The 27,504-nt window shown below is 47.4% G+C and overlaps 1 long non-coding RNA gene across 1 annotated transcript in view; it reads right to left on the bottom strand.

Moving 5' to 3' along the window:
- Positions 1–27,504, bottom strand: part of LOC308584538 — a 550,410-nt gene that overhangs the window by 202,955 nt on the left and 319,951 nt on the right. The window lies entirely within an intron of this gene.

The raw sequence follows: 27,504 nt of genomic DNA, 5'->3' as shown, positions 1-27,504 counted from the left end.
GAGGGAGCAGCTGGTCTGGTCCCAGTTTTTTTAAAAAAATAAACACAGCACAGTCCCAGCTGGCAGAAGATGATTGCTTATTCTGGCCAAAATAGATAAGAGTGCAACTTTTTTGAATGAATAATGCAAAATGTAAAAATCTGCTCAACATGGGAGGATGTCAGTCAGTCTCCCTTTGTACAATTTCAAGTCAAGGGCAGGATGATAAGGTGTCCAGTTTCTCTTCTCACCTTTTGCAAATGGTAACAGCACTGCTGAATATGGGGAAAGCTTGCTGTGGGTTCCTACCTATTGGTTTTAGCATGTGTGTGTGTTTGTGTATCCCTAACCACACCGGATAACATTTACTGATTGAATAGTAGATAACATATAGGCTGATTGTGTATATGTTAGGCCAAAGATCCTGCATTGCAGTGGGACTAGATGACCCTCGTGGTCCCTTCCAACTTTACAAGCCTTTGATTCTATATGACTACCTGAGATTATGTCTCAGTTAACTCAATGGGGCTCCCATCTGAGTAGACATATATGTTGTTGTTGTTGTTTAGTCGTTTAGTCATGTCCGACTCTTCATCACCCCATGGACCAGAGCATGCCAGGCACTGCTGTCTTCCACTGCCTCGCGCAGTTTGGTCAAACTCATGTTGGTAGCTTTGAGAACACTGTCCAACCATCTTGTCCTCTGTCGTCCCCTTCTGCTTGTGCCCTCCATCTTTCCCAACATCAGGGTCTTTTCCAGGGAGTCTTCTCTTCTCATGAGGTGGCCAAAGTATTGGAGTCTCAGCTTCAGGATCTGTCCTTCCAGTGAGCACTCAGGGCTGATTTTCTTAAGAATGGAGAGGTTTGATCTTCTTGCAGTCCATGGGACTCTCAAGAGTCTCCTCCAGCACCATAATTCAAAAGCATCAATTCTTCGGCGATCAGCCTTCTTTATGGTCCAGCTCTCACTTTCATGCATCACTACTGGGAAAACCATAGCTTTCACTATACTGACCTTTGTTGGCAAGGTGATGTCTCTGCTTTTTAAGATGCTGAGACATATATAGGATTGCACAGATCTGTAATCTGTGGCGTGCAGTGGGGCTACAGAGATAATTTGCCATCAAGCCTTATCAACTGTTTATCAACAACTAACATTGAAAGGTTTAAGCATTAAAGTTATCCTATGAGGGTTTGGGGGAATGGATATGCATGGTGACCTCTGGAGGAGATTATAGATACACACACACTATAATTATAGAGAACTTGGATCTTGAGAGTACTTGGCACTGGCATTAGAAAGAATTTGTGATTTTGACCATTGCTTAGAAATAGGGAACAAAAAATAGGGATGGAGAGAAGTGTGGTTTACTTTGCTTTTAACATCAAGTTACCCAATTAACACTGCCTGAATCCATTTGCGATTCAAAACGCAATTGTCCCTGGCAATTTGCACCTCTCTGAATTTTTCAATGCAGCTCTCCAACCAGAAAAAAAGGGAAAGTGTGCCTAAAAATGCATTTATTGGTGAAAATAGCATTCCCCAAAAAGTATTGTAATGGGGAAATTCCTTCAGGGGGAATGTGTGCATTATGCAAGACAGCATACAAAAATGTTTGCATTAGGAGAAATGCACACAAAGAGACGGAAACATTTATGTGATGGCATTTATATATTTTTTAAAAATTCAAATTGGTGCTGGAATGTGGCAAACTGAATTTAAGGCTGGAAACATTAGAGGCTGAGAGAAAGTGAAATTGACAGATTCACCCATCCCTAATGAAATGGAAGCATGACAGAGCTATAAATGGTTATACTGTAGTTGTGAAAAAGAATCTGCATCAGTCAGAAGCATCAGTTAACAGCACAGCTGAAAGCTTGGAGAGCTTTAGATATGCAGTTAGATATTCCTTTTTCAGACTTGCAAAACTTTATAAGCCATCAAACAGAATGCAACCCATGAGCAATGACCTGTCAGGTGCTTGCAACTCCTTTGGTTTTTCAAACGGCAGGGCTTATAGGAAGTAATTCAAGTCTCTCATACAGGGTTGGCCATCTATGTTTGGCTTGGTGAACAAGTTGTACAGGTCTGCCATATTGCATTTGGAAATATTCACCAACTTATGAAATAGAACCAGACAACCCTTCTCCTAGCATGCATACCTGAGCCGCTGGAACTGGGTATATTAATTCCGTACTTGAGAGTATGGATGAATGAATCAGTCTATTTCCAGACTAGGTTACTTTTGTCTGCGCTCTCAAAACTTTAGTCTGACCTTAAAATAAACGTTTTGGGGTGGGGTGATGGTGGCTGCAGCTGGTGAAGGGTAAGCCCCCATTCCTGAATTAATGATGAGTGGGTATGAATAGGATAAAAAAGAAACTTCACTAATCTCCATTCATTATTCATGGCTTTTGTTTTGCAGCACATGAAAATTAAACTGAAATACAGATCACCAGTTGTTGTTTTTAATTTCTTACAAAACGATTGCATGCCACAATCCACACACACCCTCCAACATTTCTCCAATGAAAATAGGAACGTCCCATTGCATAGTAATAATTTTACTATTTATACCCCACACATCTGACTGGGTTGTCCTGCCACTCTGGGCAGCTTCTGACACACACACACATATATATATAACACTATAAAACAGTAAACATTTAAAAAGCTTCCCTATACAGGGCTATCTTCAGATGGCTGAGGAGTCAGATTCCCGCCAACATTTCTCCAGTGAAAATAGGGATGTCCTCAGGAAAAGCAGGACTTTCAGGGATAAAATTAGCAGCCGGGGTGGCTTCTGTAAATCAGGGGCTGTCCCTGGGAAATAGGAACATTTGGCCGGTCTGTCCACATTCACCGTCAGAGGCAAGAAGAAGAAGAAGAGTTTGGATTTGATATCCCGCCTTTCACTCCCTTTAAGGAGTCTCAAAGCGGCTAACAGTCTCCTTTCCCTTCCTCCCCCACAACAAACACTCTGTGAGGTGAGTGGGGTGAGAGACTTCAGAGAAGTGTGACTGCCCAAGGTCACCCAGCAGCTGCAGGTGGAGAAACATTTGAATACTGCTTGCAGGGAATCACAAGGGAGGAGACTGCTGTTGCACTCAGGTCCTGCCTTTGGGAAGCCCAAAGGCATCTGGTGGGCCACTGTGCGAACAGGCTGCAGGACGAGGCGAGTCTTTGATCCGATTCAGCTGGGCTGTATGCTTTGCTGTGTGCCCAGCACCATCTACTCCTCAATAAGGGTTGGCCAATGGTGGGAAAGGAGTTGGGGAAGGTTCTAATAAACCCTCTGGAGATCTTCTAGGACAGTGTTTCCCAGACTTGGGCCTCCAGCTGTTTTTGGACTACAGCTTTCACAGTGGCGTAGCATTTCTTCATATCATTTAATATATTTAAATGTTTAGATTATACAAAATAATGTCCAAAACTTCACTCCCAGGGAGAAGGTCATGCTAAAACAGTGGCGTAGCGTGGGTTGTCAGCACCCGGGGCAAGGCAAGTAATTTGCGCCCCCCAACCCGTGGATTTGCGCCCCCTAACCCTAACCCCCAGAAGTTGCGCCCGGTGCGGCCGCCCCCCCCCCCTGTACCCCCCACGCTACGCCACTGAGCTTTCATCCTCCCTAGCTACCAGGAGCAGTGGTCAAAGATGGTGGGAGTTGTAGTCCAAAAACAGCTTTAGACCCAAGTTTGGGAAACACTGCTGTAAGGGGAAAATGCATACCTGCACATGTAGGCAGAAAGATGGTGCCCCAAATTAACAATTGCAAAAGATTTAGAGTGTCATGACTGGGGAGAGGGAAGAGAAACTCCTTTGAAAGCTAATAGAAACAGTTAAAACAACAGCAACTAACATCTAAGGAGGGAAATTATTATTTACCAATGGGGACAAATTGCTTTAAAGAATATTACAACAATATCTTACAACAAGCCTTTGTGATACATGGAGGGATTATTTATTAGCATGAGCACACAATCTAGGTCGAGAACAGGGTACCCTCCAGATGTTGTTGGACAAGAATCCCAACCATCCCTGACAACTGGCAATGCTGGCTGGGGTTGATGGGAGTTGGAGTCTATCAACATTTCTTGGGCACCATGTTAGCTATTCCATATTAGCCTATAGTGTTGAAAGCCTCCTAAATCTGTCATCACAATTAGAAATGAAAAGTGAAAAGGGCTCAGATACCTTACGAGCAAGTTAGGATTGATGGTACGTGTGTGTGTGTGTGTGTGTGTGTGTGTGTGTGTGTGTGTGTTGCCATAAAATGTCTTTGTGCTCTTCCAGGGGTTTCTTTTTACATAAGTTTATTAAAAGGAAAAGCAAAGGGAACCCACCTATGTCTTCCACATGCAATTGTATGGGCTACAGAAACATTTGATGCATTTGCATCACTCCCTGGGTAAAGATGCAACATTTTAATTTTTGCACATTACAAGAAGCGCTGAAAAGAAGACGGGGAAGTAAGCAAGCAGAAAGCAAGCCTACATATTGCTTAACCTCCTCTTCTACATAGCCTGGAGAAGAGGAGGTTAAGGGGTGATATGATAGCCATGTTCAAATCTATAAAAGGATGTCACATAGAGGAGGGAGAAAGGTTGTTTTCTGCTGCTCCAGAGAAGCGGACACGGAGCAATGGATCCAAACTACAAGAAAGAAGATTCCACCTAAACATTAGGAAGAACTTCCTGACAGTAAGAGCTGTTCGACAGTGGAATTTGCTGCCAAGGAGTGTGGCAGAGTCTCCTACTTTGGAGGTCTTTAAGCAGAGGCTTGACAACCATATGTCAGGAGTGCTCTGATGGTGTTTCCTGCTTGGCAGGGGGTTGGACTCGATGGCCCTTGTTGTCTCTTCCAACTCTATGATTCTATATTACAGATCCACCCCTTTGAGCACGCACCTTTCAGTGGACTCTTACAACATTTCTCCATTTCATAGAAGATGCCTCAAATCTAGCAACCAATTGACCAAGGCAGTCAATGTATTAGAATTTCTTGAGGTGGACATCTTTTTCTTCCAGGAAAATCCCTCCCTTCACCCTCCCAAATAAACCATTCTGTGCACAAAATTGGGCATTTGAGCCCATGGTATTACAATCCATTATTGGCAATTATAGCTCTCCATCAGAAAGGACTACTAGCCCATTGCTGCAGAGAAAAATGAAGCTGACAGTAAAAGTGAGGCAGTGCTGGATAATATCTTTGGTATCTTTTTCTGGCTTCAAGAAAAGTCATTTCCTTGTCTCTGCTTCTGAACAGTGCAACATTACTCTTCAGCACAAGGATATAAACTGCTAAGAAAAGGGCACTATTAGCACCCATTGAATGAATCACAAACTTGCATTTGCCGGTGTGCCCGATAAGAGTGATGCCTTTGTATCGCTTCATGTTCCACAATAGAGTTTCTCTTTAAAATAAAACAAAGCAAAACTGTAGCCATATGTGTGAATAGGTGGAGGGTGGTTTTTTTTGGGGGGGGTGGGATAATGGGGTGTCCCCACATCCTGATTAAAAGGGATTTCAGTAAGGCCATCTTGCAGCTCATAGGCGGTAATTAATATGCCCCACTTCCTTCTGGGGGTGTGGCTGCTCACGAGCCGATTATTATGACTGGCGGTCAGCTTTCTCCTTAACGCCTTGAGTTGCTTCCCCCAGCAGCACTGTTGCCAGGACAGCAGCCTGGCAGCATCTCATAATTGGCTGCAGGGAACATCTTTTCCCCCACATTTGTCACCTTGTGAAGATCACTAAAGGTGAGCTGTTTTCGCATGCATTGGCTGCGGATTTTAGTAGGCATTGGCAGGTTCGTGGTGGATTAGCCAAGACTTGTGCAGGCTTCCCCGCTGAGTAGGCTGAGTTATCTTAGTGGTGAAGAAGGGTGGCTTATGAAACCACCCCTCACATCTCTCTGGCTCATAGCAAGAGAGCTGTCCTTGGGCTCTGGTGGCATTACCCTTTCCAAAGGGGTGGGAGGAAGCTGTTACCTGCCTCCTCTGTACACAGGCAAAGGTAAACACAGCTCGGTCAGTAGACTGATTCAAGAATTATCGCTAGGATGCATTCATCCATTTATTTAAAAGGAGACAACAGAACGTCTGAGCTTGTGCTTTAAGTGTTAGGGAGCCGACACAGTTAGAACGAATTGTTTGAGAGAATTTGCTGCTTGTAGCAGATCCTGCAAGTTATAATAAAAATGTTGCCCTTGATTAAACCCACAAGCTGGCTTATGTCTTGAAGAGGGCACAATTGTTTGTGTGAGGGCAAGCAATTGTTTGAATGACCGGAACATTTGCTATATTTTATTGGACGAAGCCTAGGGCAGATTGACAAAAGCTTACAGTTTTAAGCCTGGCACAAGGATACACAAGAAAATTACCCATGCAGCAAACACCACCCCTCAAATCCAAATAAAATTATGCATTATCCAATACATTTTGTTACAGGAAAGCTTTAAAATAAAGAATCTACACAGTGTACCATATTGCTTCTGCAGATGTTCTTGAGGCTCTCGTCTGACATAACTGCAAAAGAAGAAAGCAGCAAAATAGTGGCATTCTGTTGAATAGAACTATTGAAGAGAAGTGACTTGCTAACAGAGAGTAAATTACATTTCTTTAAAAGGAATATGAAAAATGACAAAGGAGAGCTGCCACAGAAAAGCAGTTTTTTTTGTTTATGCAGAGTAGGTATGGCATCTGAAATGGGAGCCAGCTATATGCAACAATGTTGTTGCTGCTGTTTTATAAATTGAGATCGAACCTTATTGGTGACACTGATGCTATCCTGGGGTTCCAACAACGAGCCATATTTTAGAATATAATGTGCTGCTAAATGAAAGTAATGGGAAGGACCATAGCTCAGCAGTAGAGCATCTGCTTTGCACGCAGAAGGTCCTAGATTCCATTCCCAACATCTCTAGGTGTGGCATGGAATGTTTCCTGGCTGAAACCCTGGGCAGCTACTTCCAACTAGTCTAGACAATGCTGACCTAGATAGAATGGCTAGTATGGTGGGTCAGAGACACCCTCCTGGCACTATAGCACAGTGGTCACCAACCCACTTCCTGCGAGCCCCCACAGAAACCCTCATTGGTGGCCTCAGGCAACGACCCCAGACTCTGAGCTTTCATTTTTTGGAAAAAGTAAGTCTCTAGCCTTCCTAGAAAGAAAGTTATGAATCAAAATGTGCAGGTACATTTGGGTAAATGACCCAGCCTGGCTGTTCCTGCCTATTGGTGCTCTTAGACAATGAATGAAGTCAGAGCTGTAATTGATTTGTTTGGACACAAAGCAGTAGGAATTGCTGGGTTTCTAAAGAGCTTTCATTTCCACCTCCATGTTACTGTACTTTTACTGATTCTGTCTTATTTTCTAGTAATCGTTGAAATCTCTGTCATTTGCCCTTTCCCCCTAGCAACAGGGGCTGGATCTACACTGGCCAGTTTTATACTATTTCACCCTATTGGAATGATATTAGATATGTCATTCTAAAATGTCACAGGGCATAAAAAGGTAAAGGTAAAGGTACCCCTGCCCGTTCAGGCCAGTCTTGCCAGACTCTAGGGTTGTGCGCTCATCTCACTACCTGACATTCAGAAGACATCTTAAGGCGGCCCTATTCAGGGAAGCTTTTAATATATGATATTTTAGTGTTTTTTAGTTTCTGTGGAAGCCGCCCAGAGTGGCTGGGGAAGCCCAGCCAGATGGGCGGGGTACAAATAATAAATTATTATTATTATTATTATTATTATTATTATTATTATTATTGGCCGGGAGCCAGCGCTGTCCACAGACACTTCCGGGTCATGAGGCCAGCGTGACGAAGCTGCATCTGGTGAGCCAGCGCAGCACACGGAACGCCGTTTGCCTTCCCGCTGGTAAGCGGTCCCTATTTAACTACTTGCACCTGGGGGTGCTTTCGAACTGCTAGGTTGGCAGGCGCTGGGACCGAACAACGGGAGCGCACCCCGCTGCGGGGATTCAAACCGCCGACCATGCGATTTTACCCACAGCGCCACCCGCGTCCCTGTCACAGGGCATACTTGTTAATTAAAACGTTTTTTGCCTTGCCCCCCCCCCGGTCAAGTGAAAGTAATACCCGGCCACACCATTTTGCAAAACGTTGTTTCTTTTCCTGCTGGTGGTCACTAGTTGCTCTGCTCTGCCCTCTGATGTCACATTTTAATTCTTCCTCCCTGTCTCCCTCCATGTCCTTTGTTATCCATGCATACATAGGGACACATGAGTAGTGTTTCACCGATATAGCAGCATAAAATGATTCTGAGGGCCTTCTCTGAGGGTGGTTCCTGTCGGTTTGCAAGCCCCCTGCATAGAGGCTGGTCCCTCTCACTGTCTTTGGAGCTTGCTTACCGGTAACCTCCTCTGGCTGATATATTGGACAGACCAGGGAGATTTTGATAGGCGACATTTTCCCAAGAGTGGGTAAAAATGCACACCCCCTCCTCCTGCTTCCACAGAAATCTATTCACATGATGTTTATTTCTGGCATTACAGCACTACAGAAAAACACGTCCTTTCAGTTCAGTTCTTCTAGCAAGTCTGACAAACTTCCTGAACATGCGCACACAGAAGGCTTCAAATTACACTCTTCACAAAGACTTATCCAGCCTGTGAACGTCCTGGGAAATTCTTCTTTCCCACAGATAGGCACATCATGTGATGTCAACAATCTGGCTGTCTGCAGCTGTGATGTTTCAATATACTGACAGTTCCCTCACTGCGAGAACAGGCAGCCCTGTTTAGCGAAGTTTTTAATATTTGATGTTTTATTCTGTTTTTAATCTGTTGGGACCACCCAGAGTGGCTGGGGGAATCCAGCCAGATGGGTGGGGTATAAATAAATAAATTTATTATTGTTGTTATTGTTATTATTAAAATTAAGTGATAAAAAGGCAAGGAAATAACACATTATGAATGTAAAAAGTCGGATGTCATGTATCCATGTACATTATCAAAACCGTTCCTTAACATTAAAAACCATGAGTGTAGATCTGCCCCAGCATGCTTCTTTCCTGTGGTGGGTGAGCATTTGCTGTCACTTACCAGGATGCTATGGGGGCAGCCCAGGCTGGCAATGAGATCAGGTCTGCACAGGCTTATCAGTGACGCTAATCCAGTGCAACCCCAAGCTCACTGCTATCACCCCACTACACTCCACCCTGGTAAGCAGCGGCGATGTTGAGAGGGCAGTAGTCACTACTGTGCAATCCCCATGCATGAGCTGCTTAATGAATCCCTTTGTAGAGAAGCTCATTATGAGTTCCACCCACCCACCGAAAGACAAGAGAGCATGCTTGGGCACTGGCTGAAGGTCCTGAGGAGTAATTCTAGCAATTTCCTGGGAAACTTGCAACCAGAAACCTGCCACAGCTTCACAGTTCTACCCCATCTGCATTTTGAGATAACAAAGAGCTCAAACCCAGGAAAGTGGTAGCTTTAAAAGATGGCAATCCCATTATTTTCTAAAGGAAAGTTAAGATTTTTCTGTCTCGTTATTCATACAAATGTTCATCTGAATGTTGAAATGGTGCACGCTCCTCAGGGGAGAGTCAGAAAGCACGGTATTATTTAATTTCACTCACAAAACTCAATTATTCCCCATCCAACTTTGCTGATAGCTGGAGGTATTAAACAACCGGGTTCAAAGAAGCGAATGCCTCTGCAAGGATATCAATTCATTTTGTATGCTGGTAAGCAGATTTGTTCTTTCTGCCTGTATGTTAATGGACACAAGAGACCAGCTCCCGGGGCTTAGGGGACATTGCTAATTAATTTGCTAATCAATGCCATGGACTTTTGTGACCTAACATGCAGGAGAGGGGAAAGAAAGTGCATGGCTATGTTTAATATTCATTCCTTTTAAAATAGGCAGATATCACCCCCTTTAGATTACTAGATATAAACCTCTATTTGAAAAATAATAATGTTAAATACAAGTTTAACTACTGAGGATCTGGCTGGTCACTGTGAGAACAGAGCTTTGGACTAGCTGGACACTGCAGCTAGTTCTTTGCATCACCCTTCTTGTGCGTGCCAATTCTGTTTTCTTTCCGTCTTGAAAACTTACCACACTGCTCTTTGCAGGGGAGGGCTCTGCTGAACATTTTCCACTTTCAGCTCGAAATGAACCACTTTAGACAGGAAAATGCCTTCTAAACGGTGCTACTGGATATTTTTCTTCCTCTTGGATTCTTTGGTTCCAGCCCTTAATTACTGCCATTTGACTAAGCATTTATGTTGACTTTGGACAACTTCCCCAAAGTGTGTGACAGGGCCCTGATGAGTGATTTGAAAATTGTCTTTTGTTTGTGACGTTGTGTCCTGTCTTCCCTTCATGTGCAGGCCTGCGATCCAAGCACTGTCCAGACTCAGCTCTGCTTAGCTTCAGAAAAGTTAGAGCATGATGTACCTTAAGACCATAAAACTGACCATTAGGTCCAGTCGCGAACGACTCTGGGGTTGCGGCACTCATCGCGCTTTATTGTCTGAGGGAGACAACTGTCAACAACTGTTTGGGGGAAATGGTGAATTGTGCTGTTTGTTGCTTGCCGGCAGAGCCAGGTTCACTTCAGGATTCAATGAGGCCCTTCAGTGTTGTTATTTACTACCTTAAAGGTAAAGGTAAAGGACCCCTGACCATTAGGTCCAGTCGTGGCCGACTCTGGGGTTGCGGTGCTCATCTTGCATTATTGGCCGAGGGAGCCGGCGTACAGCTTCCGGGTCATGTGGCCAGCATGACTAAGCTGCTTCTGGCGAACCAGAGCAGTGCACGGAAATGCCGTTTACCTTCCTGCCGGAGCGGTACCTATTTATCTACTTGCACTTTGACATGCTTTTGAACTGCTAGGTTGGCGGGAGCTGGGACAGAGCAACAGGAGCTCACCCCGTCATGGGGATTCGAACCTCTGACCTTCTGATCAGCAAGCCCTACGTTCTGTGGTTTAGACCACAGTGCCACCCACGTCCCATGTTTTTTAAAATTATTATTATTATTATTATTATTATTATTATTATTATTATTATGAATTCATCTCAAAACTACAGAGTTGATGTAAATTGGGAACAAACTCTTATGGAGCATTATAGCTGCTGACCTGAAATATGGGGGGGGGGTGTTTCAAAGTAGCACCAAACCTAGAGGAAAGTCTGCTTTCACATAAGACATCTGGAATGTCTCCATTTGACTATAACCTCTTACATACTGACCAAAGAAACCTTATCAACACAGAAATAGCGTCACCACCTTCAAGGTTTTTGAAGCTGAGGTAGTGCAGAAATTAGCATATATTATCATGGGCCTCTTTGATGTGGTTTCAAAGCGGAAACATCTGTAGGCATACATAATAGCGCATCTCGAAGTCAGATATAAGATGGTTAGTAATCAATACTCTCTGTGTATTAAAATGTCAAGTTATTTTTCATGCCTACCGTTTAGAGTCTCAATCACACAAAATGCAGCCCTTTTCTTTTTTTCAAGCGCTGTGGGCAGAAGATACCTTTTAAGGGGAAAATCCTGGGCTTTATTTTCCTTTTGCTGAACAAACATGAAAAAGCTTGATATACCTAAGATAAATTAGAGGCTGAGCTCGATGACAGATTTAAATTTGGAGACATACATATTCAAGCTAACCATCATACATTCTCAAAAGTGGCTCTTTTGCAAAATGTGTGACAGATCTTTATTGACAAAAGAAAGACTACAGTAAATTGGTTGTGTCATTCCATTCCCAAGATTGTAGTAAAGAGTAAAGATGGAGCCACAGCTTCATCTTCAGCCTGCAGATTCTATAGGATATGAGAGAAAGATTTGTCTTGCACGTATCTCTTTTCCATTCAGAAATCATCTGGTCTGATCAGTCCCGTATGTGTGTGTATGTGCATGCATGCACATGCATGCATGGTGTGCTCACCTTTAAGCCAATCCTGTGTTTCACCACAGGTAGAATCCATATGTCATGAGGGGCAGCATGAACTGGATTGAAGCAAATGAGTCCAGGGTTGCTGAGTTCCTGTCCTGTTTTATGTCTTTAGACACAATGTTGTTGGACTCTAACTCCTATCATTCCAAAGCAATGAAGGTACAAACACGTTATCTTCTAGATTAAGGAGAGATAAATACAGTGGTACCTTGCTTCTCAAATGCCTTGGTACTCAAACGCCTTGGTTCACAAACACCGAAACCCAGAAGTAACTGCTCCGGTTTTCGGACGTTTTTCAGAAGCAGAAAGTCCAATGCTGCTGTCAGCTATTGTTTCTGGGGCACCTGCACCAGTCAGAAGCTGCACCTTGGTTTTCGAACATTTCAGAAGTCAAACAGACTTCCAGAATGATTTAAGTTTGGCGTTTTGTTTTTGCTATTTATTTTCTATTTTTGTTTTTGAGGCTTTTTGGTTAATTTGTATTTGTGATTGTGTGGACCCCAGTTCAGCTACTGATTGATTGAGTATGTGACTGTGGAAATGGATAAAAGTCCCCCATCCAAACAATGACAGTGCAGGTAAGAAAAATATTTAATTTTGATTTTTATCACCTACTGTACTATTTATTTTATAGTACAGTACATTGACTATTGCTTTCATTTTATGGAAAAATGGTCTCGTTAGATAGTAAAATTCATGTTAAATTGCTGTTTTAGGGGTTGTTTTTAAAAAATCTGGAACGGATTAATCCATTTTGCATTACTTTCTATGGGAAAGCACGCCCTGGTTATGGAACGCTTTGGTTTTCAACGGACTTCCGGAATGGATTAAGTTTGAGAACTAAGGTACCACTGTACTGCTGTAATCCTTTTATTTTGAAAAAACAAACAAACAAACAAACAATCAAATGAGAGTCTAGTGTGGGAGAAGAGACATACAGAAGTCATATTGCCAAATACGAGAGTGCAAATCTATTCAGTTTCAGGCTTGGCAATATCCTTAACAGTTGTGTGACTTGAAATGAGTGTGCGGTCTTTCCTATTACAGAACCCAAATTGTGCTGTCACCCCCTTCAAGTGGTGGAGCTGTCTAAATTCGTCCTGACCTTCAAGATATGTTTAAAGCCCACACACTTGAAGAAATGCTGGTTGCCTTGAATCTGGTTTAAGTAGCAGATGGTGAGCTGATCCACACTTACATTTTGGCCCACTCTTTCCAGTCTACATTTTAACACTCTGTATCCAATCTTTTTTCTTTCTCTTTTTGCCCTATGCTTTCCCTGCAAAAATCCACTCTCTAAAGCTGAATCGGAGCAAATGTGAATTTGGGTTTTCTGTTGATTGAAGTTTGCTCCAATTGAGCTTTAAAGAGTGGGTTTTCACAGAGAAAGCTCTGGAGCAAATAAAAGGATGCTAAGACACAGAGTTTTAAACTGCAGACCATGCCTGGAAACAGTAGAAGAAGTGGAGGGGGAAATTTTAGGGTGGCGTTAAAAGGAGAGGATGGTTTTTGTGAAGATTTCTCTCAGTGATTATTAGTGCTCCCTTCTGGCACTTTTTCAGATTGCTTTGAAAGCAAAGTGCTTGGCATGTTCAGGAACTATTGCCCTCCCTCTGAATGAGTCTTGTTGGAATTGCAAGCCACATTTTGCTTCTGGAAACATTGGGTACAATGTTTAGCATACAAAATGTGTGATCTGAAAGGAGCCTGCCTTGTTACCTGCCGTCCCAAGTCATCACCATCATCAGGTCCACATTTGGAAGCAATCAAGAAAATATTCAGATTAATGCAATAAGCTGAAGTTGCAATATAAGAGTATACCGCAAATCAAATGAGATCATCTTGACTCTGCTTAGGAGTTTGGATTTGATATCCCGCTTTATCACTACCCGAAGGAGTCTCAAAGCGGCTAACATTCTCCTTTCCCTTCCTCCCCCACAACAAACACTCTGTGAGGTGAGTGGGGCTGAGAGACTTCAGAGAAGCGTGACTAGCCCAAGGTCACCCAGCAGCTGCATGCGGAGGAGCGGAGACGCGAACCCGGTTCCCCAGATTATGAGTCTACCGCTCTTAACCACTACACCACACTGGCTGCTTATAGAAAGTTAATGAGAAGCTACCTGGCGTGTGCATATAAATCTAGGTACTTTGTTACAATAAGGTTTGGGAAACTTACAGAGACAGAATGAAAAGATTGATGAAGTGCCTCTGGTCTTATAAGTACTGCATGAGAAGGAGATAGGAAAATCAGATTTATTGCTATTAAAAACATTAAGAAGGGGTATGATTAACGTGTTGTCAGGGGTTTAGGTGCAGAGGCACGGGCAAGGGAGGAAACAGAGAGCGAAGGGGAGGAGACAGAGGAAAGGATGAGTGATGATGACGACCCGAGATCTCCCAGTCTTTCCAGTGAATCAGAGGATTCACAGAAAGGAGCACCAGTGGCCAGGGCAAGGGGGGAGTCTAGGGAGGCACCCCAGGAAGATAGAGCCAGAGGAGACTCAGGGGGGAGCAGCTGGAGATCGGGACCAGCGTCACCGCCAGGAAGCAGGGAAGAGGAAAGGAGCCAGGAGGGAAGCGCTGGCAGCTCACCACAGGAGGGAGGGCAGGAGTCAGGAGTGGCCACACCTCCATCGGGGAGCGAGGAAACGGTTAAGAGGAAAGTGGAAGGTTGGGCGCGCGCGCCAAGTTCAAATGCAGAGGAAGGCGGCGCAGTGAGCAGCCCCGAAAGGGAACCGGGTCCTAAAGCCCGGCGCAAGGAGGCAGAAGGGTCCGGGTCAGCGTCAGAAGAATCCCGGAAAGAAGAAGCCCCGGGGGGTAGAGGGACCCAGAGGAGGACAGTCAGGAGGAAAAGGTGGAGCAAGGCTAGGATATTAAGTTGGTGCGCACGGGGCGGAGACTCAGACGGAGCCTCGCCGATCTAGCTAGTAGACGTAGAGTTGCAGACAGCAGCGTGAGAATGGAAACTGTAATTCAATAAAGACTTTTACTTAATGACCGCTGGCTAGCGTGATCCTCTGTGAGCTAGGATCTTGAAGCAGCTCTGACAGTAGGCTCCGTCTCCACATTGTGGGCATCTGCAGCCTCGAGGAGAGGAGAGAAACAGGCGCCCACTAGCGAGCTCACGAACGGCAGGAGACATGACGGCTGAGCAGCAGATAGAGGACCTCAGAAAAGCAGTGGCACAACTGAACGCCGAGGTTCTCGCATCCAGGAAGAGAGAGGACGAGGCAGCTGCCGCCTGCAGGGATCTCCAGGTCAGGTTAGACGTACTGGCAAAGCAACCACCCCGGCAGGAGGGAATTGGGTTGGCGAGACGGACAGGCGGGCTGCTCTCTCACTTCGATGGGAACCTGCAACAGTATCCCAACTTTAGAGCCGATGTACTGTGCGCACTGCAACTGTTGCATAAAGACTTTAGAGATGAACAGGAGAGAGTGGGGTTCATCATGTCCCATCTGCATGGGGAGGCGAAAGCATGGTTGCGCAATTTATGGAGAGATAACGATCCGGCGCTCCAGAATGCGGATGCCTTTATTAAAGCGATGGATGGGTGTTTCTTATCAAGTATTGACATTGATCTTGCACGGAAGGAGGTGCATGGGCTGAGACAAGGGAGGGCCAGCGTCAGACAGTATCATGCACGCTTTTTCGCCTTGGTCAGCGCCCTGGAATGGGACAGAGATTCGGCTCCTGTAAGAGACCTCTTTTGGGAGGGACTGCACAACTCGATTAAAGATGAGATAGCGAGGGGGGAGAGACCCCGAACCACCCAGGAGGTCGTTCAGAGGGCACTGGCCGTGGGGGTGAGGCTGGAAGGACGTCCGTGGAGCAAGGACGAAGGACGTGGAGGGCGCGAACCAGCCGGGGGCCCCTCCTTCTTTCCCAGAGAAGCAGCGCGAACGCAATCCACGCCTCCGCCAGGAGGAGGAGCCGAACCTATGGAGGTTGGAGGTGCAAGGGCTCAGTCAGCAACCAGAGCCCTAGCACCGGCAGCAGTGAAGGCGAAGCCTCCTAGAGGGACCAGGAAGTGTTACGTCTGTGAGCAGCCAGGGCATATGGCGAAAGAGTGTCCCCAGAGGCCCCACAAGCTTACTGCAGCCTCAGCAATGGTGACTGCAGCAACGCAGCAGGGAGGACCACAGCAGGGAAACGACAATGTCTGGCTGGAGGAAGAGGCACTGGGGCCCAGCCAGACGTGTTAGTGACGCAGTCCCCAGAAATTTTACAGCCAGTGAACCCCCTCCCGCCCAAACCAGTAGTGAGGCTCACAGCATCTCTCCAGCTGCCCAATGGAATCACCATGGACGTGCCAATCACCATCGACTCCGGCAGCAACGCGGACTTTATAGGGCAGGAATTTGTCGACAGGCACGCTGTGCAGTTGCTGCCGGCCACACTGCCCCTGCAGGTTGTCACGGTGGATGGCAGGGAGCTGCTAGGGGGGCAAGTGGTGAAGCAGACGCCACCAATGGTGATGCGACTTGGGAATCACAGGGAAGTCATCAGCTTCAACGTCACTCAACTGTCTGACACGCCCATTGTATTGGGTATGAGTTGGCTGGACAAGCACAGCCCAACGATGGCTTGGTTCCAGAGGCAGCTGGTCTTCGGCTCTTCCTTTTGTGCTGAACACTGCATCGTACCCAGGCAGGAAGGAGAGGAAGAGGAGTCACAGCTGTTGCTAGGCACACTGCAAGCGATTCCCCACAAGTACGCAGAATTTCTGGAAGTTTTCTGCGAGAAGGAGGCGGACAGGCTACCCCCTCACAGACCATATGACTGCAAAATTGACCTGCTGCCGGGGGCGGCGCTGCCTAAAGGGAAGCTGTATTCCATGTCTGAGGACGAACTGCAGGAACTCAAAGACTTCATCGATCATAATTTGGAGCGCGGTTTCATCCGGGAGTCTAAGGCAGTGGGGGGCAGTCCTGTATTCTTTGTTAAGAAGCGAGACACGCCCCAAAAAAAACTCGTAGTGGATTACAGGATTTTGAACAGTGTGACCAAGCCGTCGGACTTCCCCATGCCCCGCATCGACGACCTCCTGGCGAAGGTACGGAAGGGAAAGGTGTTCACCAAGTTGGACCTGCGGGGGGCGTACAACCTCATTCGCATGCGGGAAGGTGATGAGTGGAAGACAGCCATGTTCACGCCACTGGGTACCTACGAATACAGAGTTATGCCTTTTGGACTGCAAAATGGCGCTCACGTTTTTCAAGCATTTATGCATCACGTGTTGGCGGGACTTCTCTACAAGACGTGCGTCTGTTTCTTGGATGACATCCTGATCTTTTCGGAGTCGCAGCAAGAACATGACAAGCACGTCAAGGAAGTGCTGGGCAGGCTAAAGCAACACAGGCTCTACGCCAAGCTGGAGAAGTGCCAATTTGACGTGCCGGAGGTGGATTTTCTGGGCTACAAGCTGTCTGCCAAGGGGCTCGCCATGGACAGCGCCAAGGTTCGAGCGGTGTTGGATTGGAAGAGCCCACGCAACCGGAAGGAGGTCCAACGGTTTGTCGGCTTTGCGAACTTCTATCGCAAGTTTATCAAGGGCTTCGCGATGCAGACGGCGGCCATCACTGACACCCTTAGCTCCAAGAAGAAGAAGTTCATCTGGACAGAGCAGGCGGAGCAGTCCTTTCAGGCCCTCAAGCGTCTCTTCGCGTCGGAAGAGCAGCTGCTTCATGTCAACCCCAGCATGCCGATGAGGGTGGAGACAGACGCTTCGGACAGAGCAGTGGGGGCGGTCCTGCTGCAGAAGGACCCGCAGGGCGTGTGGCGGCCGGGAGCGTTTTACTCCAGGAAGCTCAGCAAGTCCGAGCAGAACTACACCATATGGGACAGGGAGTTGCTGGCCATTCATGCAGCGTTCAAGGCGTGGAGGCACTTTCTGATCGGCGCCAAGCACACGGTGCAGGTTTGCACGGACCACAAGAATCTGGAGCACTGGCGCACGGCACAGTTCCTGAACCAGAGGCAGATACGTTGGGCTGAGTTCTTTGCGGACTTCGACTTCCGAATAGAGTATGTCCCGGGGGACACCAACATCATGGCAGACGCTCTCTCCCGCAAGCCACAGTATCTGGAGGACGCAACACCAGCGGCCGCCATGCACATCTTTGCACCGACAGTGTGGGCGTGCGCCGCGGCGACCGTGGACCTAGAGGCGGTGCGGCGAGCGTTGCAGGGGGACTCCTTCGCACGAACGAAGATGGCAGAGGTGCGAGGGGGCAAGGCAGCGGCCGACGGTTTCCAGCTACGAGATGGCTTGCTCATCCGTAAAGGGGCCATCTACGTGCCGGGTGACGAACTTCGAGCCAAGGTGCTACAGCAGCTGCACGACGCACCCACGGCCGGGCACTTTGGCAAGGAGAAGACGGTGGAATTAGTAGCCAGGGATTTCTGGTGGCCTGGAATGAGAGGGGAGGTCGCAGACTACGTAGCGAGGTGTGACACCTGCCAGAGGGCAAAGCCGGTGCACAAACCGCCGGCTGGACTGTTGGAGCCGCTGCAAACTCCGGTCGAACCTTGGGAAAGGGTGGCTCTGGACTTTGTCACGGATCTGCCCAGCTCAAGGGGCAAGACGGCAGTGTTGGTGGTGGTGGACCTGTTCTCCAAGATGGCGCATTTCATTCCGTGTGCTAAGGTGGCCACGGCGGAGCAAACCGCCAAACTGTTCATAGACCACGTGTTCAAGGTTCACGGTCTGCCACGGTCTATTCTGTCCGACCGCGGGCGGCAGTTCATCTCGAACTTCTGGCAGAAACTGATGGGCTTCCTAAACGTCAAGATCAATCTGGCCTCGGCGAGACACCCGCAGACCAACGGGCAAGCGGAGCGAGCCAATGCCATCATGCAGCAGTACCTGAGATGTTATGCAAACCAACAGCCTGCGACGTGGGTAGATTACCTGCCGCTTGCAGAGTTTGCCTACAACAACACGAAGCACGTATCCACGGGCGTCACGCCGTTCTTCGCCAACAACGGGCGGCACCCTAGAACCTTTCCGGGACTGGAATGCAGGGGAGAAGGGGAGCCGCAGTCAGCAGATGCGTTCGCGTCGGAGCTGCAGGAAGTCCACGATCAGCTGCGGCGCCACCTGGAACTGGCTAAACACGCATACAAGGTACAAGCGGACAAACACAGAAGGGTTGGTGAAGAGCTCCACGTGGGAGACTGGGTCTGGTTAGCAGCCCACGCAGTGCCGGCCAGGTCGTTGGCCAAGAAGAAACTAGGGCATAAACAACTGGGGCCCTACCAAGTCGAAGAGCAGGTCAACCCGGTGGCTTTCAAGCTGGCGCTTCCGGAGGGTACCAGAATGCATCCGGTGTTCCACAGATCGGTGCTCACTCCCTACAAGGCACCGCACAGGTTCCAGGAACCCGGAACGGCGCCGAGTCCGCTCAGAGAAGGAACGGGGCACGCGGGAGTGGCACAGGAGGAGCGCATCAACGAAGTCACGGAGATTTTGGACTCCAGATGGGGGGAAGAGGGAGTAGAATACTTTCTCGCCAGGGAGGGCACCCCGGCCAGTGCGAACAGCTGGGTGCCGGGCTACGCTTTAGACGAACCTCTGCTCAAAGACGAGTTTCATGCCCTCTTCCCACATAGACCTATGCCAGCAGACTTTTTCGACGACTGGCTTTTCACGCCCACGCTTTCGGACAGCACGTTCAGGGGGTTCGACTCGGACGAGGAACCAACACGAGACGTCCGTTCCCCGGAGGGGTCACCCTCGGGATCGGTCTCAGAACCCTCGTATTGGTGGGACGATAGGCCGGAGGAGCAGTTCCGCAGGAAGTGGCTGGACTGTTCCGGCAGAGCAACGCCGCCTGGAGGAAGTGCGGGAGAGACGGACATGGACATTTTCGGGGACGACCCTGGTTTCGAGCACGGCGGCACAGAGATGGAAGAGGAGGTGACTGTCGTCAACGAGAGCAGAGAGGAAGAACTGGAAGAGTTCCGCTGGAGGCCTGCCACGGGAAGCGACCGATATCCGACGTTCGTCCCTTTGCAACAGCAGCCCCCAGTTCCAGCACCGGAAGGAGGGGAGGGGGGACTGGGGGGCTTCGAGGGGGGATGGATGTCAGGGGTTTAGGTGCAGAGGCACGGGCAAGGGAGGAAACAGAGAGCGAAGGGGAGGAGACAGAGGAAAGGATGAGTGATGATGACGACCCGAGATCTCCCAGTCTTTCCAGTGAATCAGAGGATTCACAGAAAGGAGCACCAGTGGCCAGGGCAAGGGGGGAGTCTAGGGAGGCACCCCAGGAAGATAGAGCCAGAGGAGACTCAGGGGGGAGCAGCTGGAGATCGGGACCAGCGTCACCGCCAGGAAGCAGGGAAGAGGAAAGGAGCCAGGAGGGAAGCGCTGGCAGCTCACCACAGGAGGGAGGGCAGGAGTCAGGAGTGGCCACACCTCCATCGGGGAGCGAGGAAACGGTTAAGAGGAAAGTGGAAGGTTGGGCGCGCGCGCCAAGTTCAAATGCAGAGGAAGGCGGCGCAGTGAGCAGCCCCGAAAGGGAACCGGGTCCTAAAGCCCGGCGCAAGGAGGCAGAAGGGTCCGGGTCAGCGTCAGAAGAATCCCGGAAAGAAGAAGCCCCGGGGGGTAGAGGGACCCAGAGGAGGACAGTCAGGAGGAAAAGGTGGAGCAAGGCTAGGATATTAAGTTGGTGCGCACGGGGCGGAGACTCAGACGGAGCCTCGCCGATCTAGCTAGTAGACGTAGAGTTGCAGACAGCAGCGTGAGAATGGAAACTGTAATTCAATAAAGACTTTTACTTAATGACCGCTGGCTAGCGTGATCCTCTGTGAGCTAGGATCTTGAAGCAGCTCTGACACGTGTGTTGCATTTTGTGAAGGGCACAGCGAAGGTGAATATTTCAAGAGGTCTAACAGTGAAGCTGACATTAAAATGGGCCATGAAACCTACAGGGGGACATGATGAATATACTAAATAGAGAGGAGAATGTGCAAGTTTCTTCCAGGGCAGGGGTGGGAGAATATCGGATCTTCCAGGCATCATTGGACACCAATTCTCATAAATCCCACCCCCCTGAAAGTTCAGTGATGGTGGGAGTTGCAGCCCCAACAATCTTTGGGACCCATTGTCCATAGTGAGAATGGTGATTGGTCAAGTATAGGAGGTAGACAACTCCAGGGAGTCAGACAGTTAGTGGAAATTTATGAAGAGGAGTGTGGGAGACAGGAGAAAGACTGGACATAGGCTCTGGGGATTTGGAGGGAGAGGTTTCAGAATCTTAGGAGGGCCAAGTTCTACTAGCCCTAGCTGTAGGTCACAACATTATGATGGAAGATTGGGAAAAATTATGGGAAACTGATTTAAAATTTACAGATTGTTCCCTATTGAAGGAGAATTACATGAAGATGATGTACAGATGATATACAACACCAGTGCAGTTAGGGAAAATGTACAAAACTAGTTCAAATATATGTTGGAAGTGTAAAGAAAAGGAGGGGACATTTTATCATATGTGGTGGGATTGTAAGGTAAGTAACAAAATTTGGGAAATGATATATAACGAATTGAAGAAAATGTTCCGTTTAACATTTGTTTAAAAACCTGAAGCATTTTTATTAGGGATTGTAGGGAAAGATCTGCCAAAAAAGCTGAAAAACATCTTCATGTATGCGACAACGGCCACGAGAGTTTTAATAGCACAAGGATGGAAGACTGAAGACACCCCAACTAAAGAATCATGGCAAGAAAAATTGGTGGACTATGCAGAACTGGCAAAACTGACATACAAGCTATGGGACAAGGATAACTGTGACTTTAAAGGTGAATGGGAACCCTTTACCAAGCATTTCAAGATGCAACAAAGCGAACCGGACTCCTTGGCTGGTTTTGAATAAACATTTTATTGATAATTAATAATTATTGATAATTATTACTTAAATAGTTTGAGGATCTATACAACTGTGTAACATGCAGAAAACAGCATTTTTAGAGAAATCTAAGGCTGGAACTGAGGGAAGTCGGGGGGTGGGTGGGTGGGTTCTGTAGGGGGAGGGAGGGGAGGGAGGAAAAAAGGGGGAAATAAGGATGCTATGTTTCTGGATAATATGTTTTGTTTTAATTTTGAATAAAAAAAGTAATTAAAAAAAAAGTTCTACTAGCCCTAGATGAGGAACCTCTAATGTCTGGAGGGTCACAAGTTCCACATCCATGCTCTAGGATAAGAGTGTGTGTGTGTGTGTGTGTGTGTGTGTGTGTGTGTGTGAGAGAGAGAGAGAGAGAGAGAGAGAGAGAGAGAGAGAGAGAGAGAGAACCAGTGAGAGCAAGACAAGGAGGGAAGGGTCATAGCTCAGTGGTTGATCATCTGCAGATGGTCTCAGGTTCAATCCCATGTAGAACAAGGAGAGAGTCCCTGTCTGAAATCCTGGAGATCCACTGCCAATCAGCACAGACAATAATGAGCTTGATCTGACTCGCTATAAGGCAGCTTCCTATGTCCCAGCATCCCAAGTCCCCTGAGCTGTTAATAAGGTTAAATAAATACAATCTATGGCATTCTGGGAGCAACTCTCCAGAGATCTTGCTCTTGCAGAATTCAAGAACGCTGCTGGTGGAACAGCTGCATTTTTGCCTCTCCTTGTTCTTTGGATAAACAAGAACATTTCGGTCTCCGTGACATCCATCTCTTTCTTCCAACTCTTTTAAACACATTGCCCACAAAAGGTGCTAGATAGATGGCTTTGCAGGTTTCCCCACACAAGCTCATAAATCCCTATTCAGCCTTTCACTACTTTGCTGAGATTGAAACAAGGCACCCATCTTTCAGAAACTGGGCTCGGTGCTAAACTTATTTTACAGAAGCTGTAAAACCAAGCCTGGGAAATGGTAATAACACTGGGCCAATGCTGAGTGGAATGTAATGCTGAGCGGTAGACGAAAGGGAAACAGGTAGCAATTAAATACGCATCCCAGTCTCCTTCTCAGCATATTTCCCATAGTCTCTATCAGTGTTTTCCAAAGTGGACGATATCGCCCCCTGGGGGTGCTGGAACCATCCAGGGGGGCAGTAGTAGTCTCAGGTGCAATTGTGGGGTGTTGTATAAAAATAGGGGGGTGGGGGAGCATAAAGAAGAGAAGAGGAGAGGAGAGGAGAGGAGAGGAGAGGAGAGGAGAGGAGAGGAGAGGAGAGGAGAGGAGAGGAGAGGAGAGGATTTTGAACAACCATTCGTACATGACTGGGAGCAGCCGCCGAGACCATATAACACCGGTCTTGAAAGACCTACATTGGCTCCCAGCACGTTTCCAAGCAAAATTCAAAGTGTTGGTGCTGACCTTTAAAGCCCTAAATGGTCTCGGTCCAGTATATCTGAAGGAGCATCTCCAGCCCCGTCGTTCTACCCGGACACTGAGGTCCAGTGCCGAGGGCCTTCTGGTGGTTCCCTCACTGTGAGAAGCCAAGTTACAGGGAACCAGGCAGAGGGCCTTCTCGGTAGTGGCGCCCACCCTGTGGAACGCCCTCCCACCAGATGTGAAAGAGAACAACAACTACCAGACTTTTAGAAGACATCTGAAGGCAGCCCTGTTTCGGGAAGCTTTTGTTGGAGGCCACCCAGAGTGACTGAGGAGGCCCGGCCAGATGGGTGGGGTATAAATGATAAATAATAATAATAATAATAATAATAATAATAATAATAATAATAATAATAATAATAATAATTATTATTATTATTATTATTATTATTATTATTATTATTATTATTATTATTATTATTAATCTGTTGTGTAATGATGCTTAATGCCAGGTTTGGTGTCATTGTGAAAATGCCTTCTCTGGCATTGCCTTCCCAGGATCCAGCTGTCATGCTGGAGGCGAGGGGTTTTCCTGGGCTTGGGCGTACCATTTCAGCTTCACTGGAATGAAGTCGATCGCAGCTTGCCTGCCTATTTGGCCAATGGCAGGAGGGCTGTGGCACTGTCCCTGTCCCTGGGGCAGATCAGACTGAGCCAGCAGGCTTCACTCTGGTCTGCCCCATGGGTTTTTAATCCCAGGGCCTAGTCTATCTCCTCGTCCAGTTTTGGGGGAAAAACCATTCATACATGTTTCAGCTGTTGTATAATGCCGCTTGCCGATGTGACATGGAGTTAAAGTCATAGTGATTACTTATTTATTTAATATGTTGTAGGACGTAGATAGAAATGTAGATACATAAAAGAAAACAAAGTTTTCACTGCATCTTTCTGTTTGTTCGCTTAAAGAAGGTAGATTTCGGGGGGGGGGGGCTGAGTAATTTATTTTTTTCCTGAAAAGGGAATGGTAGGCCAAATAAGTTTGGGACCTCTGGTCTATATGTTTGCCTGGGCCTTTGTGATTATGCACTCTTAGCAATAACTTTGGTATGGTGTCTTAATCAACATACACATGCATTTATGCTGCTTAAGAGCCAGTGTGGTGTAGTGGTTAAGAGCGGTAGTCACGTAATCTGGGGAACCGGGTTCGTGTCTCCGCTCCTCCACATGCAGCTACTGGGTGACCTTGGGCCAGTCACACTTCTGTGAAGTCTCTCAGCCCCACTCACCTCACAGAGTGTTTGTTGTGGGGGAGGAAGGGAAAGGAGAATGTTAGCCGCTTTGAGACTCCTGAAGGGGAGTGAAAGGCGGGATATCAAATCCAAACTCTTCTTCTTCTTAATAACCTGTAGGCAAAACAAGGAAAGAACAAACAGACCGCAGACTACGGCAGACAGCATGCGTGCAATTCCAAAATAATTACTTTTTTTAAAAATAAGCCAGAAAGCAAGTTGCGTGGAACATGATACAACCTATGGAGCAATCATGAGATGGAACAAAGGATATTGGCTTGTCCGCTGACGTTGTGACATCATGTAATACTCACTGCTGTTGATTGATGGCAATGTATTTCAAGACTGTTGTGAAATGCTGGAAAAGACACACTTATCCACACAGATATTTGGAGTGGGTTGGCCTGAGGTGACCAACTATAAATGGGGGGGGGGGGTTATTTGCTGTAGTATAGGTGGCCAGCTGCTAACATAACAGAATATGTGTGTTCCTCTGACCCTTCCTTCCCACTGCCATCCTCTGGAAAATCTGCTTTGGTCAGTTGGGGAAACCTCCAGAATAGTATGGAAGGCATAGGGTGGGGTGGGACCACAGTAGTAATGAGGAGCAGGAGTAAATTACCTCCCCTCTGCTTTTATTTCTATTCCATGCAGACTTGAGAAATCAGATCTAAATTATATTTTTCGATTTTTAATGCCCTTCTGCAAAGTTATTTTCAGGTAAATACAGCAACTTTGCTTCATTTCAAAGCATTTAAAGATTTATGCAAAGTCTTTGTTACAAAACCACTGCTGATGAATAATACTCAGTTTAGCTAGAAAATGCATTTTCTACCAAGATCTCTACCACAGAATCATGCTGAGCCTTAAACAGGACGTTTCCATTGGATGGATATTTGGAAAAGAGATAGAGAATAGCCCTGGGATCTAATACATTATGCCTGCATTCATGCATGCATGCGCACACATGATACCAATATCTACAGAATGATTTTTTAAAAATAGGATTGCCTGAAATGTTGTATTTCATTATTAAATGAAATATATTTTATCCTCAGGTAGGGAGATTATGGAGAAATATATAATTCTTGCAATTACACTGTAATAATATAATTATTGCCAGGGGAGCATGTGAGCCATGAAAAATTCTAACAATTGCATGGTTATTTACACATTAAAATGCCATAGAAATTTTATTTGGAGTTTAAATACCACCAAGCTTAAAACGAAGCCAAACATAATTGTCAGGGAACTGCCATCAGAGCATCAGGTGGTGGAGGGACTCAGGCAGGATGAAAGAGACTCAACTGCTGAAGCAGGGACCAGCAGGGGGAGGAGTGGGTCTCTGAGGGAATGCGAGCAGGAGGGAGGGCTCAGGGAGGCTTCCAGCGAGAACAGTGGGGAGGTATCGGAGTCTCCCATAGGGAGACCCATACCTCGCAGGAAACTGTCACGCCGTGAGTCCAGGAGACGCGTTTCCGTTAAGGAACTTCTTTGTTGGAAACGCTTCCGCAGACAGCCACTGTCGGACTCTACTAGTGACTAGAGCAGACATGTCTGAGGAGCTCCGTCACACACGGAGGTTTGTGGGGGCGCACAAACTCTGAGGGAGCACGTTTTCACGCACAAGCAGCTAATCAAACCCTCACAGCAGTCCGACAGTCTTTGTACGCTGCCTGTGCAAGAGAAGGCATCATGAGCGAACCAACCGGAACCGGAGGAGCAGGGGCTGGAGCTGGTCCAAGCTTGGAAGATAGATACCGAGCGTTGGAGGTTCAACTGGCCCTGCAGACGGCGAGGCTGGAGGAGAGAAGGGCTCAGGATGCAGACAAGAAGGGGAGAGCCACTCAATTCCCCAGAAAGGTACCAGGATTGGTGCAGAAATTTGGGGGGGACCCCAAGGACTACCATGCTTTTAGGACAGAGATGCAATATGCCCTTAATGTGCAGTTCGATGAGTTCCCTGATGAGGAATCGCGAGTTGCTTTTGTAATTGGGCATCTTGAGAAAGGGGCTAGAGACTGGGTGCGACCCCTAATGGCAACGCACAATGACATACTAAAGGACACAATGAAGTTCTTTCGTGCAATGGATATCATGTTTTCCAGCGATATTGAGGAAGGGGTGGTGCGCAGACAGCTAATGGCTTGTAAGCAGGGGAGTCGATCTGTCCGTGAATATTGGACTGAGTTTACCATGCTGATTCACAGACTGAGTTGGGATTTATCGGCGGCACCCGTTCAAATGCTATTTGAAGAAGGTCTTTCTTCGGGGGTGAAAGACGAGCTGGCACGGAGCCCCAGGGCGGAGTCTATGGATCAGCTGACCAAATCTGCGCTGACCATAGGAGCGCGGCAGGAGGCAAGAGCCTTGGAGAGGCGGGAAGGGAGAGGGGAACGTTGGAAGGAGTTCCGCATTCCAGACATTCCTGAGCCAGCTTTCCCGCCGGCAGAGCCGATGGAAATCGGAACAGCGCGCGCGCGCGCATTTTCAAAAACCAGCGAGGGAGCTAAGAAGGAGGGAAAGGGCCCCCGGAAATGCTATCTCTGCCAACAGCCAGGCCACTTTGCCAGAGTCTGCCCCCAGAGGAAGGAATGGCAAGGGATGGTGGGAGCTGTTGAGGGGGGAGAAGAAGGGGGAGCGGAGCAGGTAAAAGCCAACGCCTGGTTGCCACAATTGGGGCACTGCAGCCAGGCCAAAGAGCAGTGAAAGTGCCCGTGCCAGAAGCTCCTCGACCTGCTCTAGTGATTGAAGTGTCGCTAGAGCTGCAGAATGGGCACCCCCTAAAAATAAAGGCGCTATTGGACTCAGGCAGCTCCTGCAATTTTATGAGCAAGGAGTTTGCTGCTGAACACCAGATACAGACCATCCCTTTAAGCAACCCCCTGCAGGTGACCACGATTGATGGCAGGGAGTTGTTGGGAGGAGGAGTCCGCTTGCAGACTGTCCCAATGATAATGAGGGTGGCAAGGCACACAGAACTGATAGCGTTTAATGTGGCCACCCTGGGAGGCGCTCCCAT

Source organism: Podarcis bocagei (genome assembly GCF_964188305.1).
Source record: "Podarcis bocagei genome assembly, chromosome: 3".
NCBI lineage: Eukaryota > Metazoa > Chordata > Lepidosauria > Squamata > Lacertidae > Podarcis > Podarcis bocagei.
This window is presented reverse-complemented; position numbering and strand designations above follow the sequence as displayed.